The sequence below is a fragment of the Coptis chinensis genome, chromosome 8 (genome assembly GCF_015680905.1).
Source record: "Coptis chinensis isolate HL-2020 chromosome 8, ASM1568090v1, whole genome shotgun sequence".
Taxonomy (NCBI): Eukaryota; Viridiplantae; Streptophyta; class Magnoliopsida; order Ranunculales; family Ranunculaceae; genus Coptis; species Coptis chinensis.
In genome coordinates, this window is record NC_141463.1 from 18,751,650 (window position 1) to 18,767,282 (window position 15,633).

Consider the following 15,633-nt stretch of genomic DNA (forward strand, 5'->3'; position numbering starts at 1 on the left):
TAAACCCATTCTCATGGTAATTAATCGTTTCTAGAGTGGAATAGAAATTACGACGACTCTACGATAATCGAATCAAGCTTTCATCAAGGCTTCTCAACCCCTCTAATGGAGGTTTAGCCGAGAATCATTCCGCAATCATTTCCATATGAATCTAAACTAAACATAATATCAAGATTCGAAATTTACTAATCTAAATTAAACAATAATTAAAATCTAATTAATTAACTAAGAATGAAATAAGAACAAGAATTTAAACTAGATCTATAATTGCAAATGACAAAAATCGAAATTGAATAATAATAACTATTTTATTTATCTAATTAAATGACGAACAATCATTCAAGGAATTAAATAAAAACAAGATATGAAACTAATTAAATTAAACTAATTAAATCTAAGGAAAACTAGACCTAGAATTAATTAATGGAGGCTACTAATCTAATCTTTAATCTAGATCTAACTATCTACCATTAACAAAGAGTCAAGCTTTTGTTTTTATATTTTCAGATCCAAAAATCGTGCATGGGCTTGGAGCCATGTTTTGGGCCAGAGAATCGGGCCCAAAACCCAATTCTTTCAAATCCAAAAAAGGCCTCTTGGTTGAGAGTTGGCTTCAACAGACTTTTCGTCCACTTCTGCTCCTCTGATTGGATCAAGGCTTAGACCATTGGAAATCTCTCTTCCGAGCGGTCGTTTTGACATAAGGTAGGCCCCATTCCGAGGTCTGAGTCCAAAGATACGGTCTTCGTAAGTTCTGCTGACTTTGTGTGCTATTTCTGCCCGCGTTGACTTTGACTTTTCAGCTTTGACCGGGCTTTAGAAAGGCTTTGTCTTCTTGAATCTTGGCCTTTAATCACTTTGAACTCCTTAGTAACCGACCTTTGCTCCTTTATCTCGCTAAAAATTGGTACATTTCGCACATAATGGACTTGAAGCCCGAAATGTATAAAAACACGTATCGGTGTTAACTCTTAATTATTACTCACATAATCGGGTCTAAAAGTATGATATTACAAGGTTAAAACTACAGTTTTGGCTCTTATCATCCGGCATTTGAACCGATTAATGAGCCTAAAGTTAAGAGGCATGGGGGCAATATAGCACTCAAACTAGACATTTCTCAGGCTTTCGATACTCTTGATTGGAATTTCTTATGGGCTGTTCTTGAAAGATTTGGTTTCTCACACACTTGGATCTATGGATTCAAGGAGCCATCACCAGCAATAATATTTCTATAATGATCAATGGAGGGCCCAAAGGATTCTTCATAGCGAGCAGGGGTCTCAGGCAAGGAGACCCCTATCACCTCTGTTATTTGTCTTTGCTGAGGATTGTCTTAGCAGAAAACTAGAGTGACTGGTCATACAAAATAAAGTAAAAAAGATGGTAACTCATGCAAAGTACTTTAGTCCTTCACATCTAATGTTTGCAGATAACATTTTCTTATTTGTTAATGCTAACAAGAGATGTCTTAAGAATCTGCTAGAGCTTCTAGACAGGTATTAGAATTCTGTAGGCCAATATATAAATAGAGACAAATGTAAGATTTTTCTTAGTCCCATTAACAATAGAAGAAGAGAAGATATAGTTGATCTCCTTGGAATTCAAGAAGGCCGGCTCTCCCTGAGAAGTACCTTGGTGTTCCAATTCTTAGAGGCAGAGTTAATAAAGTTGCTCCTTGCTCCACTGGTGGATAAGATTAGATTGAAGGCATCAAGTTGGGCCAGCAAAATGCTCTCTTTCCACAGTCTGGTGGTTCTCACAAGGCATGTTCTCAATAGTTTGCCAGTACACAATATGGTAGTCTACAAATGGCCTGCATCAACACTCAAAGAATCTGAAAGAATTATCATAAATTTCATCTGGCCAGGCAATCCCTCGGAGAAAAAGTTCATGACCCTTAGTTGGGAAAAATCTTGCAAACCCAAGGAGGAAGGTGGACTTGGTCTACGAAAGCTCAAAGACATCAACCTTTCAATGCTACTTAAGATGGTGTGGAGTCTTCTAAATGACAATAATGATTGGGCAAATTACATGAGAGGAAAATATGCATGCAAGAATGATGAGTGGATAAGACATAAACACTCTTCTATCTGGTCAGCAGGCATGAGATGGGCACTAAAGGAAGCTAAACAACATACAAGCTGGATCATTGGCTCAGGCTCAGTGATAAACTTTTGGAAGGAAAATTGGACCGGGGTAAAAACTCTTTGAATTGTGACATGATTCCTATGAATCCAAGCTTTTGGCTTCAGTGCAAGACCAAGCTTAGTGAATGCATCAGAAACAATCAATGGCAATTCACTGCAGATGTCAGAGAAATTCTTGCTACATATGAAGTGAACCTAAACATAATTCCGCAACCTAACTCCAATCTCTCGGATGCTAGGATTTGGAGGCCATCGAAAGATGGAAAATTCACTGTGGCATCAGCACATGAAGTAGTCAGGAAAAGGAAGCAATAGTGAGATGGTGGCCTTTCTTATGGAAAGCTAAGTTGCACCCTAGTGTCTTGGGCATTGGATGGAAGATTCTTCATGGCATAATGCATACTGATGATAAATTGAGGAAAAAAGGCTTCAGACTGGCATCAAGATGTTGTTTGTGTCTTGAACATGAAGAAACACACATCTTTTATTCAGGTTGCAGGTTTTGCGCAAAAAACAATGGCAACATCTTCAAAACTGGTTTCAGCTGCAAAGAACTATTACATGTAAGCTAGACATGCTTAAGGCTTGCACTGCCTGGAGCTCTCTCACAAAAGATCTCTAGTCTCCTACAGCAATTACATGCTCAGTTGCCATCTAGAAATCTAGAAATAAGCTTATGTATGATGGGATGCAGGCGAAGGAAGGCTTTGTGAGGCTACAGACTAGAACGGCTATATTGGAAGCGTACCACAAGTCAAGTGGTACAATGCACAACACCAGACAAAAGTTAGCAACCTTGCAGGCTCTGTCTTGAAAACAAGATGATCGAGGAGGAGGGCATCTAGAAGCCTACTATAGGTTCCTTAATTAAGTTGGAGAGACCTACACAAGGCTCTCACTGAATGTACATGTAATTTTTTTCATTTTTGCTTAATACAATTACCCGTTAGCAAAAAAAAAAATCAAGGAAAAAAAAAGCAAGGCTATAACTGTAGAACATCTATAAGAATATAAGATGACAAGATAGAAATTATTTCATATCATTACCACCAATGTGCTAAGCAGCCCCATAGTCATTCCCCGTTACAGCTCTCCATACTATTCCTCTAAATTTCGGCAGATATCACAATATATTTCAAATATTATTTTATATATAGTTTGGACTTTGGAGAAAGTTTCAAAAGTTCAACTAGCTGTAAGCTGTGGAGCACTCTCAGGCCCTTCAGAGTACACCATGCTTAGTATTATGATGAAGATTGAAGACCATGAAAATATTGATATCAGGGTCTGTAACTAGATTAAAGGGAAGCATACGAAAACATGCTACCAGAGAATGTGCTCATTGTGGTCACTGTCTTTTAAGTTTTGTCCCACTGGGTTTCTTTTTCCTACAGGAAGGGAAATAGTATGCGCGTTCAAGATCAATCCAATGAACAGTATATTTTCTTATAGGACTTATGGTATGAGTATATAGTGCGTACAGTGTACATTTATATTGAGCGCTTCTAAACCTTCCACGCTGTAAACGGTATACACTATTTGGTTGGACTCTCTCTCGGTTTGTAGCAAATGGCAAGTGGTCTGAGAGATGGCAATCTAAATTGTATTAAGTCTGTACTGATGCTTGCTGGTCCGAATTCTTCTTGTACTGGTCTTTTTTGAGTAACGAATGAAGCTTTTCTAACAAAAAGATATTGAACAAGAGAGAAAAAAAATGCTCCCTCCAACTAAGAAAAATGTGGGGGAGCTAGAGAAAAAGAAGAAAACCTAGATTTATTTGAAATGTTTGAAGCTGTAGACCCTTCCCTAACTGTTTATTGATTTCTTCAAATGCATAATTAATGTATGGCCGAGAAAAATCTTTATACATAACTTATATAAAAATAATTAAAATAATTAAAAAATAATTAATTAATAATTAAAAAAAAAATAAAAAAGTTTGTTGAGTTGACTAGTATTGTTTTATTCCAGTTACACTTTCATTTTCTTTTATTCCATTCAGTTTCGACACTTTCATTTTCTATTGAGCTCCTCAAGAGATTGCATAAAGTTTGGACAGTAACGTAATGCACGCTTGTTTTAATTATCTATAACACTCATTATCAATAAAATTTCCCCTTGAAAAAAAAAAAGTTAGCAGCCAATTACAATAGGGTGTGAACAACAATTACGTGAAAAAAAAAAAAGTGCTAACAAGGAAAAATGTATCGTCTACAAATGTTCTACAATTTGCTCAACAGAGGCATATGTTCCAAAAATTACAATGGCTATACCCATTAGTATAATCCCTATAATAGCCACTAGCTCATAACTCCATCTCTTGTAAGTTCCAGATATCTTTAGGTAGCATATACAAGGAAGTATAATAGAGCATGTGTTACTTAGAAGTGCTCCAACAAGAGACATTAAATCCCCGAAAAATGGAACAACTAAAGCCACAGTTGCTGTGCTGATTAATACCATAGTCCTAATTAGAAAACTCACAGGCTTCTTGTTGCAGGTTAAACGATTTTCGATAGCTGAAACAATAGGTGTTACCATCAGCGCATATTTTGTAACAGGATTCACCAGAGTAGTGTATATTGCTATCTTGGAGCCAATCTCTTCAATGGGCAAATTTAGTGTCACTTGAGACATCACATGTTCACCATACATTAGATATCCCAAAATTGCCATCAATGTGTAACCAGTAGTACAGAGGACAAAACAGAACAACAAGATCTGCAAGGGGGAAAAAAACAAAACAAAAATGAGTGCACACAAACTCATAAGTAGCTAGGTAACATATTGAGCAACAGCACTTGTTGCTAGGCATGCTAAATTCACTATTGAACTGGCCACATACTAACATAATAAAGAGGACATTGAGATTTGAGATGATGTTTACCTTATTGAATTGTCTTTTGTCTTTTCATAGAAGTATAAAGTGTTGGGAAAACTGGATGAGCACAGTAGCAGAAGGTATACAAGCTAAAAGCAGTAGGAATCCCATTTAAATTCAAAGCCCTCCCCTTCTCGTTAAATCCAACTCCATCAGCGGCACCAGTCCACAGAACAGATCCAATAATGACAAGGGACGCTAAGACCCCGGTAGCAGATACATAAGAAAGCATGCTCAAATCTTTTAACCATACTGTTGGCAAAATTATAAGAGACACAATTACGACAAAGCCTTCTCTTCCACTTATGTTAATCCATGAATATTCAAACCCCATGGGAAATAAATTATATAAGTTATCTCCTTCCAAAATTAAAAACCCGGTAGCAACGAAATAGAGTTCTAAGTACATGAAAATTGATACTATAGCCCTCCCAACGGGACCATAAGCACGCTCTCCGATGTCAGGATAAGACGTAATTTCTGAATCTATGTCCATGCACCACTTTATTAGCAATCCAGTGAAGAATGTTGCTGCAGCTATAGTCAAGAGAAGTATCAAGCTTAGCCACCCTCCTGATGATAATGCATATGGAACTGAGAGCAATCCAACTCCTGATAGAGAACACCACATTACGTACAATTAGGAAGGCACTAAAAGATCTCATGGTAACACAGGGATTTTTTGCTGAGTGACGGCAATAATGGGATGTTAAACACAATTTCTTTTTTTTTTTGCTTGAAAAACAAAATTTCAGATACACATGTTGATTGATAAACAAGACTTAAGCCTTCAAGCAATTCAAGTCAAGTCTGCATATATTTGTAGCATTCTTGGTAACATACTAAGAGGCATTGTGGCCTACTAACACAGAGATTAAAAAGACACTCCTATCCTTTGATCAAATTCATAAAGAGTAACTCTTCAGAGAGAGTGTTGCACCCTCACAAAAATTCATGTGAGGATGCATCGAATCATAAAACTTTTAAAGTTTACGCGAGGTCACCCTCTATGAAGAATTTCTCATTCATAAATGCTATCTGTATTAGCACTGTAATATATAGCTTAATCAATAAAAACTTTAAAAAGTAAGAATTTATTCAAGTCCTATTGTAACTTGTTCCATATGTGATTAACAATTCCTGTGGATGAAGAAAAGACTTCACCGTGAAATTAATATGCAAATACAGACTAGATTTCGCTAGATTGTGGTAAGGGAGGACAATTTCGAATTGTCTTTTTCTTTCGTGTATTCTATTCTCATTTGTCTGTTTTATATAAAAGCAGGACAATTCTAAATTCTCATCCCTGACATATTTGTCGACACACTTATCGAAAAGTCCGCTGTCTTCCACAAATACAGTTGACGTATTCAATCTAGTTAGTTCAGCTCCTTGAGCTCCCCTTAGGCTTGAATTATTTTTTCCATGCTCATGCTCGGCTTGTGTTACAACACATGCGAGCCTCAAAGTATATTGAAGTTGGGCTAGGCTTAAACTAACCAAGCAACATGACAATTGGATCGCTCGCTTGCTCGAGTGATGAGTCAACTTAAACATAATTAAGGCTCGCTTAAAAATGAACCAAGCTTTAGCATACTGAAGCTCGACTAGCTCGACTTGAATTCCAACCTTAGCAGTTAGCTGTTAGCATACTCAATTATCGATCTGTATCAAAATTCTATTCAAACACAAGATGTGTGTGTAGTGGGGGTAGGTAAATCATACGTAACACGGATTCTTTTTTTTTTCTTTAACACGGATTCTAACATGGATAATTGGATGTACGTACGTGTATTAGATGTGAATAATTTGGTAGCATGATAAAGTTGCATTCTTTGTCGTATATCTCTTAATTTCTTCTGGATAGTACCAAGTGGGAATCCACCAACCCAGAAAGCTGCAAGGCACAATTGGAAGAAGGTGTTTTTAGAAAGCGACTCAAAGGCAGCTGTCCAATCTTTTTGGGTAGAACCAAGTGCTTTGGATGCTGAAAGTGTCTGAGAGAGCCAGTAAACAAGTTTGATTTTTTGGTGTATTACACACATTTTAAGGGAGGCAAATTTTGGAGCAGATTCAGCTGCAAAGAAGGGCATTTCACTAATCAGTGGAGTTTCTTTATGGAGCTCTACTAGACCAAGTTTTATCACCTCTCTAGAGAGTCCTTTGAGAACCTACCACCGATTTGATTAGTCTGGTTTGTAACTCCTAGTTTTAATGGCATGTAACAAACTCACCTCTATGTAACTCTTTTTAGGTTCTAATAAAATCTCTACTTGTGTGCAAAAAAAAAGAAGGAATCCACCTACCCGGCCTCATGGAAACACCTATCTCTTCTGACTTTCTGAGTGATCTCAACATTACTACATTTGGAAATGACCCATTAAACAACTAAGTCTAAGTGTACGAAAAATAGTGTTAAATCTTAAATCTATTGCTATTTAGTGTACTAAACTTATTGCTCAACCTGAAGAGTAGGCACCTATGGACGACCAGAAAAATCCAACATGAAATCTCCACAAGATGCAAGACTCGAGCCCAAGACCTTTTGGCAGGTAAGGCCGTAAGGGTACACAACACGTGTCAGAACACTGTTTTGTGTGCACAAGAATTTATATCACAAGAAATTGATTCAAGTTGCAAAATTAAGTAACCATTATCTCCATTTTTCGGAATATCATCTTGCCTAATAATCCGACCAACGCAAAATTTCATCAAACATATACCCACTTTTACTTATTAATTATAGTTTTGGCTAATTGCCAATGTTACATTCTCACACATGATCTCATTATGATAAAAAAAAAAACCTCACAATGAGGTAGAACTAATACTATAAGACATAGCTGGTGTCGCGTACAACTGTACAAGATTATGATTTGACACAGTTGTGAACAGCCTAGTTGTACACTATTGTGAGTATGGTTTTTCTCGAGTAATTTTGAACAAAACGATACAAAAAGAAAAGAAGATTGAATGAGAAGAAGAAGTGAACCTGATAAAGGCATTAAGACCATTGAAACAAGTTTAAAAGAAAGTAGTGCCTTCCTTCTGGTGCTGGTTATATTCATCTTTCTTGTTATAGATCACACCACCCCTCCTAACCCATCATGCTGTGCTAAAGGAGTTATAAGAGAAAATTTGTCATCATCGTGATGAGGTAAAAGTATGGAATTCTAGCAAAGTAAGAAATATTTATCATTATGGGAAGGAGGGATACCGCTTTTGTGATAGAATCATCAAATAATCCTTCAATAGCAATTCTTTGTTGAGGCATCGGTATATAATGTTATGGATTCCATCAGATTATATGCTATGGATTGAAGTTGTTTAGTTGCTTTTTTCAAATGATTTGATTTGTATGTTATGTATTTACTGAAGATTCTTACCGCTTTCTTCCAACTTTTTTCAAGAGTTTGAATTGTATGGCTCAAGAAGTCAGTGTACCACCTTTGTTTAAATCTCTTCTTTTTATTTTGACTACATTGTGAATTGTCTATGCATGTTCCTGTTCATGTGCTGCACATGTATCTATGCAAATCGATGCTCACTTTTAGTATATATATGTGGTAACTTCGAAATAGTTTACACTATCTTTGGAAGTATGGAGTTTTTTTTTTTTTACCTCCTTTAACAATCCTTCTCCTTTCTTGTATTAATATGTATATATGCTAATATGTGTGTATTTTGAGTTATACAGTTTGCTCACAGAAAGTGTGTTCAGCTGGTGCAATGAGAAAGGTGATACAACTTGTGAAATCTGCCATGAGGTACATGCATCTCTCGGCATGTCTGAAATCAACTTTATTTTTGGCTAGTTTGAGTTACTGTTCTTGTATATGGGTTTATTGTCCAGAGAATGTACATGAGCCTGTTTTGGTTGTTAATTAAAAAGGAGTTCATAAGATTTTTAAAATGAGGAAGAGAGTTGCTGGTGGTAAATTGTCTATCCTTTGCTCTTGTTTTAATGAGGTTTCTGGTTGCTTTGGATAAGTAACTTAATTTTTAAGAAAACCGTTTATTGCAAACCATACCTATCTTACTAGTATCTCAAGAAATAATGCTAGAAAGCTGATTCGAAGCATTAGTTTTGTTTTGGGACTCATGTTAAACATCATCCTCTGGCACGCTCGCTCTGATCTTGGACACAATACATTGGAATCCTGCAGCATTCTGAGCTACTTTATGGCAAGAGACTTTCTAAGTTTGTCTCCACTCCAACCAATCGTAAGGAATTTAAAACGAAAATACAAAGAAGAGACAACAAAAGGAAGTGGAACTTATTCTGAGCTTCTTTTTATATCCTTCATATTGCACATCTTACTGTATCTCTTATTGTAATATTTGTATGATAGGAGTTGTATGTTTGTTCCGCGACTTTTGACATAATATATGTAGGACCCACTTTTAGAGAGTATATCTCGTGCTACTTTGTCCATTTTACACTGCACATCCTATTGTAGTACTATAATATTATTAAATTAGAGGAGAGTTGTGTGTTTGTTTTTATTTAATTTCTTGACATGGTTTCTGTAAGTGCCATTTTATTGATTAATTGAACAAGGATTTGGTGGGGATGGTCCATCATTTGATGATTAATACCATATTGACAAATAGATATCACTCCAAAGCTTTTAGTCTCATTTTGAACTTTCAGGATAAATGGGTTTGCCAGATTGTTTTGTTTTCAATTGACGTTTTTATGCAATAGTTGAGCTTTTATAAAAAGAAGTCAGGCAGTGATTTCTTCACATGTTACCCCTTTTGAGTCGTAAGTATAATATTGTAGGACATGAGTACATATGGCCCTCCTGTACTCATGGTTGTATAATGATTGCATTGTACTTTCATCTGATCTGATTTCCATTTTAATTTTTGCTGTGTCAAACAGCCGCATTATTCAGCCTGGTTACACTGCTCCACCCCTTCATCTCAGGATGCCACCGCCATTGATATCAGGTAGGTTTTTAACTTTTAGCATGCTTTCATTATTCAATTTTATTTTCTTACCAATAAGAATTGAGAGAAGTGCACTTTGGCTCCTATATTGACCAGGGATTTTCTTTTTATATGAAATTCATTCAATCGTTAGTGTTGGATGTGGGTGTCTTATAATTTACGACTAGTTATTTCTTTCACCCCTCCTTATCTTTCTCTTTCTGTTTCCTCTCCATACTGTGATATCTATCTCTACCTATCTGTTTTTTTGGGCACGGGGAGGGGGTGGGGGGTATATAACCTCAGCAAGGAAAGTGTTTTCCATGCAAGTGGGAGACTATTGTGGTGTAGTAATGGGTGTTCAACATTAAGGATTGCTGTGCTAGACCAGCTTAAACAATTTAGTCAGTTGTTTTTTTTGTGCCGACCAGTACTTTCTTTGAGGGGGGGTGGGTTCAGTACTATCTCTTTTTAGGCTGTAAGGCATCCGCGATGGAAATTTAGTAATCGATGTTCAATTGTATTATTATTATATTCACATTTTGCAGTGAGGGTTGGACAATCTCTGGCACTCCCCTGATTTGCATGATCCTCGACTCTTGGCAATGGCAGCAGCGGAGCCATTTTTATGGAGGCCCGACTATGATGAGTATGAAGCTAAATAATGCCAGTGGAGCTGCTTTTGTCGCTCCGCCTGCCCTAATTGTAAAGTATTGCTATGTTATAATATTTCAGACACTAAAAAAAAGAATAAAAAGGTTTTACGGGCTGAATCTCGACTTTGTTAGGTATTTTAATTAGAAGGAATATAGAATATTAAAAATATTGTGATGGAAAAGCGTGCTGATAAAGTGACAGTTATACTCATAGTAAATTATGTAAAGAATTTAGACATCATCAGTTTATCGGTTTATAAAATGCCCCGAGAACTAATTGTTTGGCAGCAGAACTAGTTCATTGATGCCTAAGGAAAGTTTATAATTTTGTTTTACATAATAATTTAGGAATTATATGAGTTCAAAATAATGCTATTTCGCTTGTGTTTATTATTCTTGTCTTGTGGTCTGGTCTTTGAAATTAGTTGGGGTTCATCTTACTTGTTCTGCAGTTAATGGCACTTCTGCTGTTAAGGCATGCATTGAATATCACTAATGCTGATGGTGATGGGGAGGAGGGCGCACGATCAACATTTTTCTTTTGTGAGTTGATGGAAAACATCTTTACCATTCTATTCTTTGTTTAAATTACATTTTATGATTGTAATATGTGACTCCTTGATGCTGAACAGCTGTTTCTGTTACGGGCTGCTGGGTTTCTTTTGCCATGCTACATTATGGCCTGGGCAATTAGTATCTTACAAAGACGAAGGCAGAGACAGGTTAGTAAATCTCTTATTGCGTCAGAGTAGTGTAGACGTGTATGTCTTTGAAAATTAGATCCAGTGTGCTCCTAAGGGTCTACTCTTTAGGTACTCACCTGGTCATGATACTAGTTGTTTAGTTGGTCCAGAAGTTGCATGAGAGTGAGTATGCTATGTTCCTTAGAACTAGCTTTTGTATTCTTGTTTTCCATACTCTCTTTACTTTTATCTTCATGTCCTTCCATCAATAATACCTGTTAGTATTATCACTATTATGTATATAAATCTCTCTTTTTTGGATGTTTAAATGATAACAGCTGTGTCTTGTTGTTGCACTATGCCTAATGATCGAAAGTATAAAGTGGATTCGGTTTAAACATTGTACTTAGTTGGTAAAATGATCTTAATTTCATGTGATATATATATATATATATATATATATATATATATATATCTGATAATTCTCTAAAAGTAGCTACTTAAGTTAACTTAAAATAAATGCATTATGTAAAACTTCACCTACAAAATGAATTCAAACCTAATTTTTGTGGTTATGAAGCACTCACCATAATGATTATCTTCCCAAAATTTGGGTTCATTTGGAAACCTCTAATATAGATAAAAATTGTTGTCATCTTTAAAAAGAAATTTAACGGTCGGAAATGTTGAATTTTTGTAATTGTTTTTGCCAATGTTAGAGGTTTTCAAATGAATTGAAATTTTGTAGAGATAATCTTAATATTGAATATATTATATCCACAAAAAATAGATTTAAATTCATTTTGTAGGTGAAGTTTTTACTTCACGTACTTATTTTTAAAGTTAACTTAAATAGCTACTTTAAGAGAAGGATCATATATATATATACAATCCGATCTTAGAAGTACATACTTATTTTAAATTAAAATAAGTATCGTAAAAAAAAACATCACCTAAAAATGAATTCAACTCTAATTTTTTGTGGGTATTACCTACACTATAAAGATCATCTCTACAAAATTTGAGCTTATTTGGAAACCTCTAACCTAGCTAATAATTGCTGTCATCTTTAAAAAGAAATCCAACGGTCCAGAAATGTCGAGTTTTTGCAATCATCTTTTGCTTAGGTTAGAGGTTTCCAAATAATATGAAATTTTGTGGAGATGATCTTTATTGTGAGTAGGTCATACCCATAAAAATTTAGGGTTGAATTCATTTTCTAAGTGAAGTTTTATTTGATTACTTATTTTAAGTTAAAATAAGTATGTACTTCTAAGATCAGCTCTCTCTTTCTCTATATATATAGTAATTCTTTAAAAAGTAGCTACTTAGGTTAACTTAAAATAAGTACGTAAGTAAAACTTCACCTAGAAAATGAATTCAACCCTAATTTTTTTGTATCTCCACTAAATTTCAACTTATTCGGAAATCTTTAACATAGATAAAAATTGTTGTTATCTTTAAAAAGAAATCTAACGGTCTAGAAATGTTGAATTTTTGTAATTGTATTTTCCCAATGTTAGAGGTTTCCAAATGAGCTGAAATTTTGTAGAGATGATTTTAATATTGAGTATATCATATCCACAAAAAAATAGGTTTAAATTCATTTTGTAGGTAAAGTTTTATTTACGTACTTATTTTAAAGTTAACTTAAGTAGTTACTTTTAAGTAGCTACTTTTAAGAGAAGGACTGTATGTTATATATATATAGAGTCCCTCTGTTACTATAAACTTTTTAAGTTTCTGAGTAATAAATGATATTCGCGCTGTAAACATGGAACATTAACTTGGTACCAATTTATAAAATTATTATTTGAAAAAGATGATATGTATCCTGTTAAGGTGTTGAGCCTTTTCAAGTGTGTTCCTCTTTAGTTTTCACAGTACAATTTATTCGTGCAACTTACTCTTGATTGTCATATTCTGCTGAAGTGGAATATAGTTAGTGAGACGTCACATATGAATGGTAAATGAGTGTAGGGATTCCTTTTATAGTATTTTGCTTATGAGTGCTATTTTCATAAAACCAGGAAGCAGCAAGATTGGCAGCTACAGAAGTTGCATTCCTGATTCAGTCTGGACTTCGACCGGGGCAAAGAGGAGGTCTTCAATTTACAGTAGCACCGGGCGCCTGCACCTGCACCTGCATCTCGTCAACTCCTCGTCAGGAGTCTGTCTAATTGACTTACTTAGACTCTTTACCAGTTGCCATATTAGAAGAGAGATCTAAAAAGAATTCGGTAATGAGAGTGTTTCTGTTATTTGCAACTGGTCATGTATCATAAATGGAAAATTTGTTTTCCATAAATTGTCGTTGTATTTACAACATTGTTAAAGGCTTGGCGCCTTTAAGCAGGCTGTTGCACATTTTTCTGCATCTCTGATGTGTGTACATAAAGTGTTGACTATTATGAAATATTGGAAGTCATGTTGCTCAAAGTCATTGACTGCCCTGAGTAGATTATCAAGAATATCTGTTTTTATAATATCTGCATAAGGTGATCGTAGCATGCGTGTGGGAATCAAATTTATCTATGCATGATATATGGTATATGAATGCACCATTGTTTAAAAACAGTGAAGCAAGTACTCTATTCTCTTTCCGTGAGAATGCCAGAGTTAGTGAGCTTATTGATATAATGGAAGGTGGAACTATGTTGTACGCCCTTTACCTGCAGGAGTTCTCAAGAATAGCATTCTAAGCATTGATATCTTTAATCTTCTACATGAGGACAAGATTATTTGGACTCAGACTGCTTTAAGGGAATTTTCTACTAAGTCAGCATATGATAGTCTTAAAAGAACTAGAAGTCCAGTTAATAACGGGTATGGACTAGTTTGGGGAAGATTAGTGATGCCGAAGTATTCTTTTTAATGCTTAGCGGTTATTCTCAGGAAGCATGCCCACCCAAAATTGATTGGTATATAAGAAAGTCTTCAACTCTTCGATATGTAACAATAGCTTTGAGAACTCTAAACATCTTTATTTTGACTGAAACTACTCCGAAGGCCTTGTTACATATGTAACAATAGCTCTGAGAACTCTAAACATCTTTATTTTGACTGAAACTACTCCAAGATTGTCTGGTTTCAGGTTAAGAAGGCACTAGGTCTCACTGCCACGGTTCACCACTCCATTTGAGAATGGTGTAACATCTTAAACTTATGTAAAAGGAAATCTCCTCCTGTTGAAGTTTATAAGGCTTTCATTTGTGCAGTAATTGGTTGGTTATATATGGAGGGAAAGGAACAGTAGACGGTTTAATGATGTGTCTATGACAGCCTCTGATCTTAGTAAACTTTTGATAGCTGAAATATGTCATTACTTGGAGGTCAATGTTAATGATATTGCTGATTCTATTTCATTGAGAGTTCTTGCACACAGGTTAGGCATTTCCTTCAAGTATAAGAGAAAGCCAATTATTCAATGCAAATGGTTACCTCCTAATCATAGCATAGTCAAGTTAAATTGTGATTGCATGCGTGCTCTCAATGTTTATGTTATTTATATTACTTTATATATTTTATACTAGAAATTGCCCCACGATCACATCTACTTGCTTTGGTTATTTTAATATTTTCTTTAAAAAATATATGGTGATTATATATGGTGATTATATTCCAAAACTTCATATATGGTGCAATCGCTCATGTTTAAAAATTGTACTTATTGTTCAATCAAATTGCAAATAGGCCCGAGTGTTAAACGGGCTGGGTCGGGCTTGGCCTTCTTATGTAGTGAGAGGCAGGCCTATGAGGACCAATACTAAAATTGTGAAGCCTTAACCCTCACCTCGGCCTTCTATTTAGATAATTGAGGGCGGGTTTGGGAAAGAGGGCTAGGCTAGAGGGTTGGGTTTGATTACTCTATTAAACTCTTTATTTACAAGATAATCTTGTTTAAATTGATACGCGACAAATTAATTATCACGTTTAAATAATAGGTTTTCTCAATCTCGACTTTGGTTAATGTACTTAATTAATAATTTGGCTAAAATATGTAAGATAATAAAATTCAAAAGTTTTGTTCTTAGGTTCTATGTGCTGATGTATTCCATGAATCAATAAGAAATGTATATGAGACCAAAAATATGACGTGGTGTTGTAGGTTATAGAATAATTTGTGTTTGATTAGTTGAAGTTGATTAAAAACTAGCTTCATTACCATATACCAAATATCATATCACATCACTTTGATTTATATTTTATTTTTGCTTATACATAGAGAAGTAACTCGGGTTTATATCCCGACAATGGAACAATTTATTACTTTGAACTAGATTTTTCATGTAACGTTGGAGGAGCCTACATAAGGCACTAACTTACGT

General features: G+C 35.2%; 2 pseudogenes across 1 annotated transcript; one reads left to right on the forward strand and one right to left on the reverse strand.

Annotated features, from left to right (window-relative positions):
* Positions 1 to 4,299: 4,299 nt before the first annotated feature.
* Positions 4,300 to 6,878, reverse strand: LOC147480351 (amino acid transporter AVT1I-like; annotated as a pseudogene). Its single transcript, XR_015206381.1, has 3 exons — positions 6,821 to 6,878; positions 5,038 to 5,643; positions 4,300 to 4,871 (listed from the first exon to the last, which is right to left on the reverse strand). The product of XR_015206381.1 is annotated as an amino acid transporter AVT1I-like (transcript).
* A 1,126-nt stretch (positions 6,879 to 8,004) lies between these two features.
* LOC147480352 (uncharacterized) lies at positions 8,005 to 13,791 on the forward strand (annotated as a pseudogene).
* Positions 13,792 to 15,633: the final 1,842 nt, after the last annotated feature.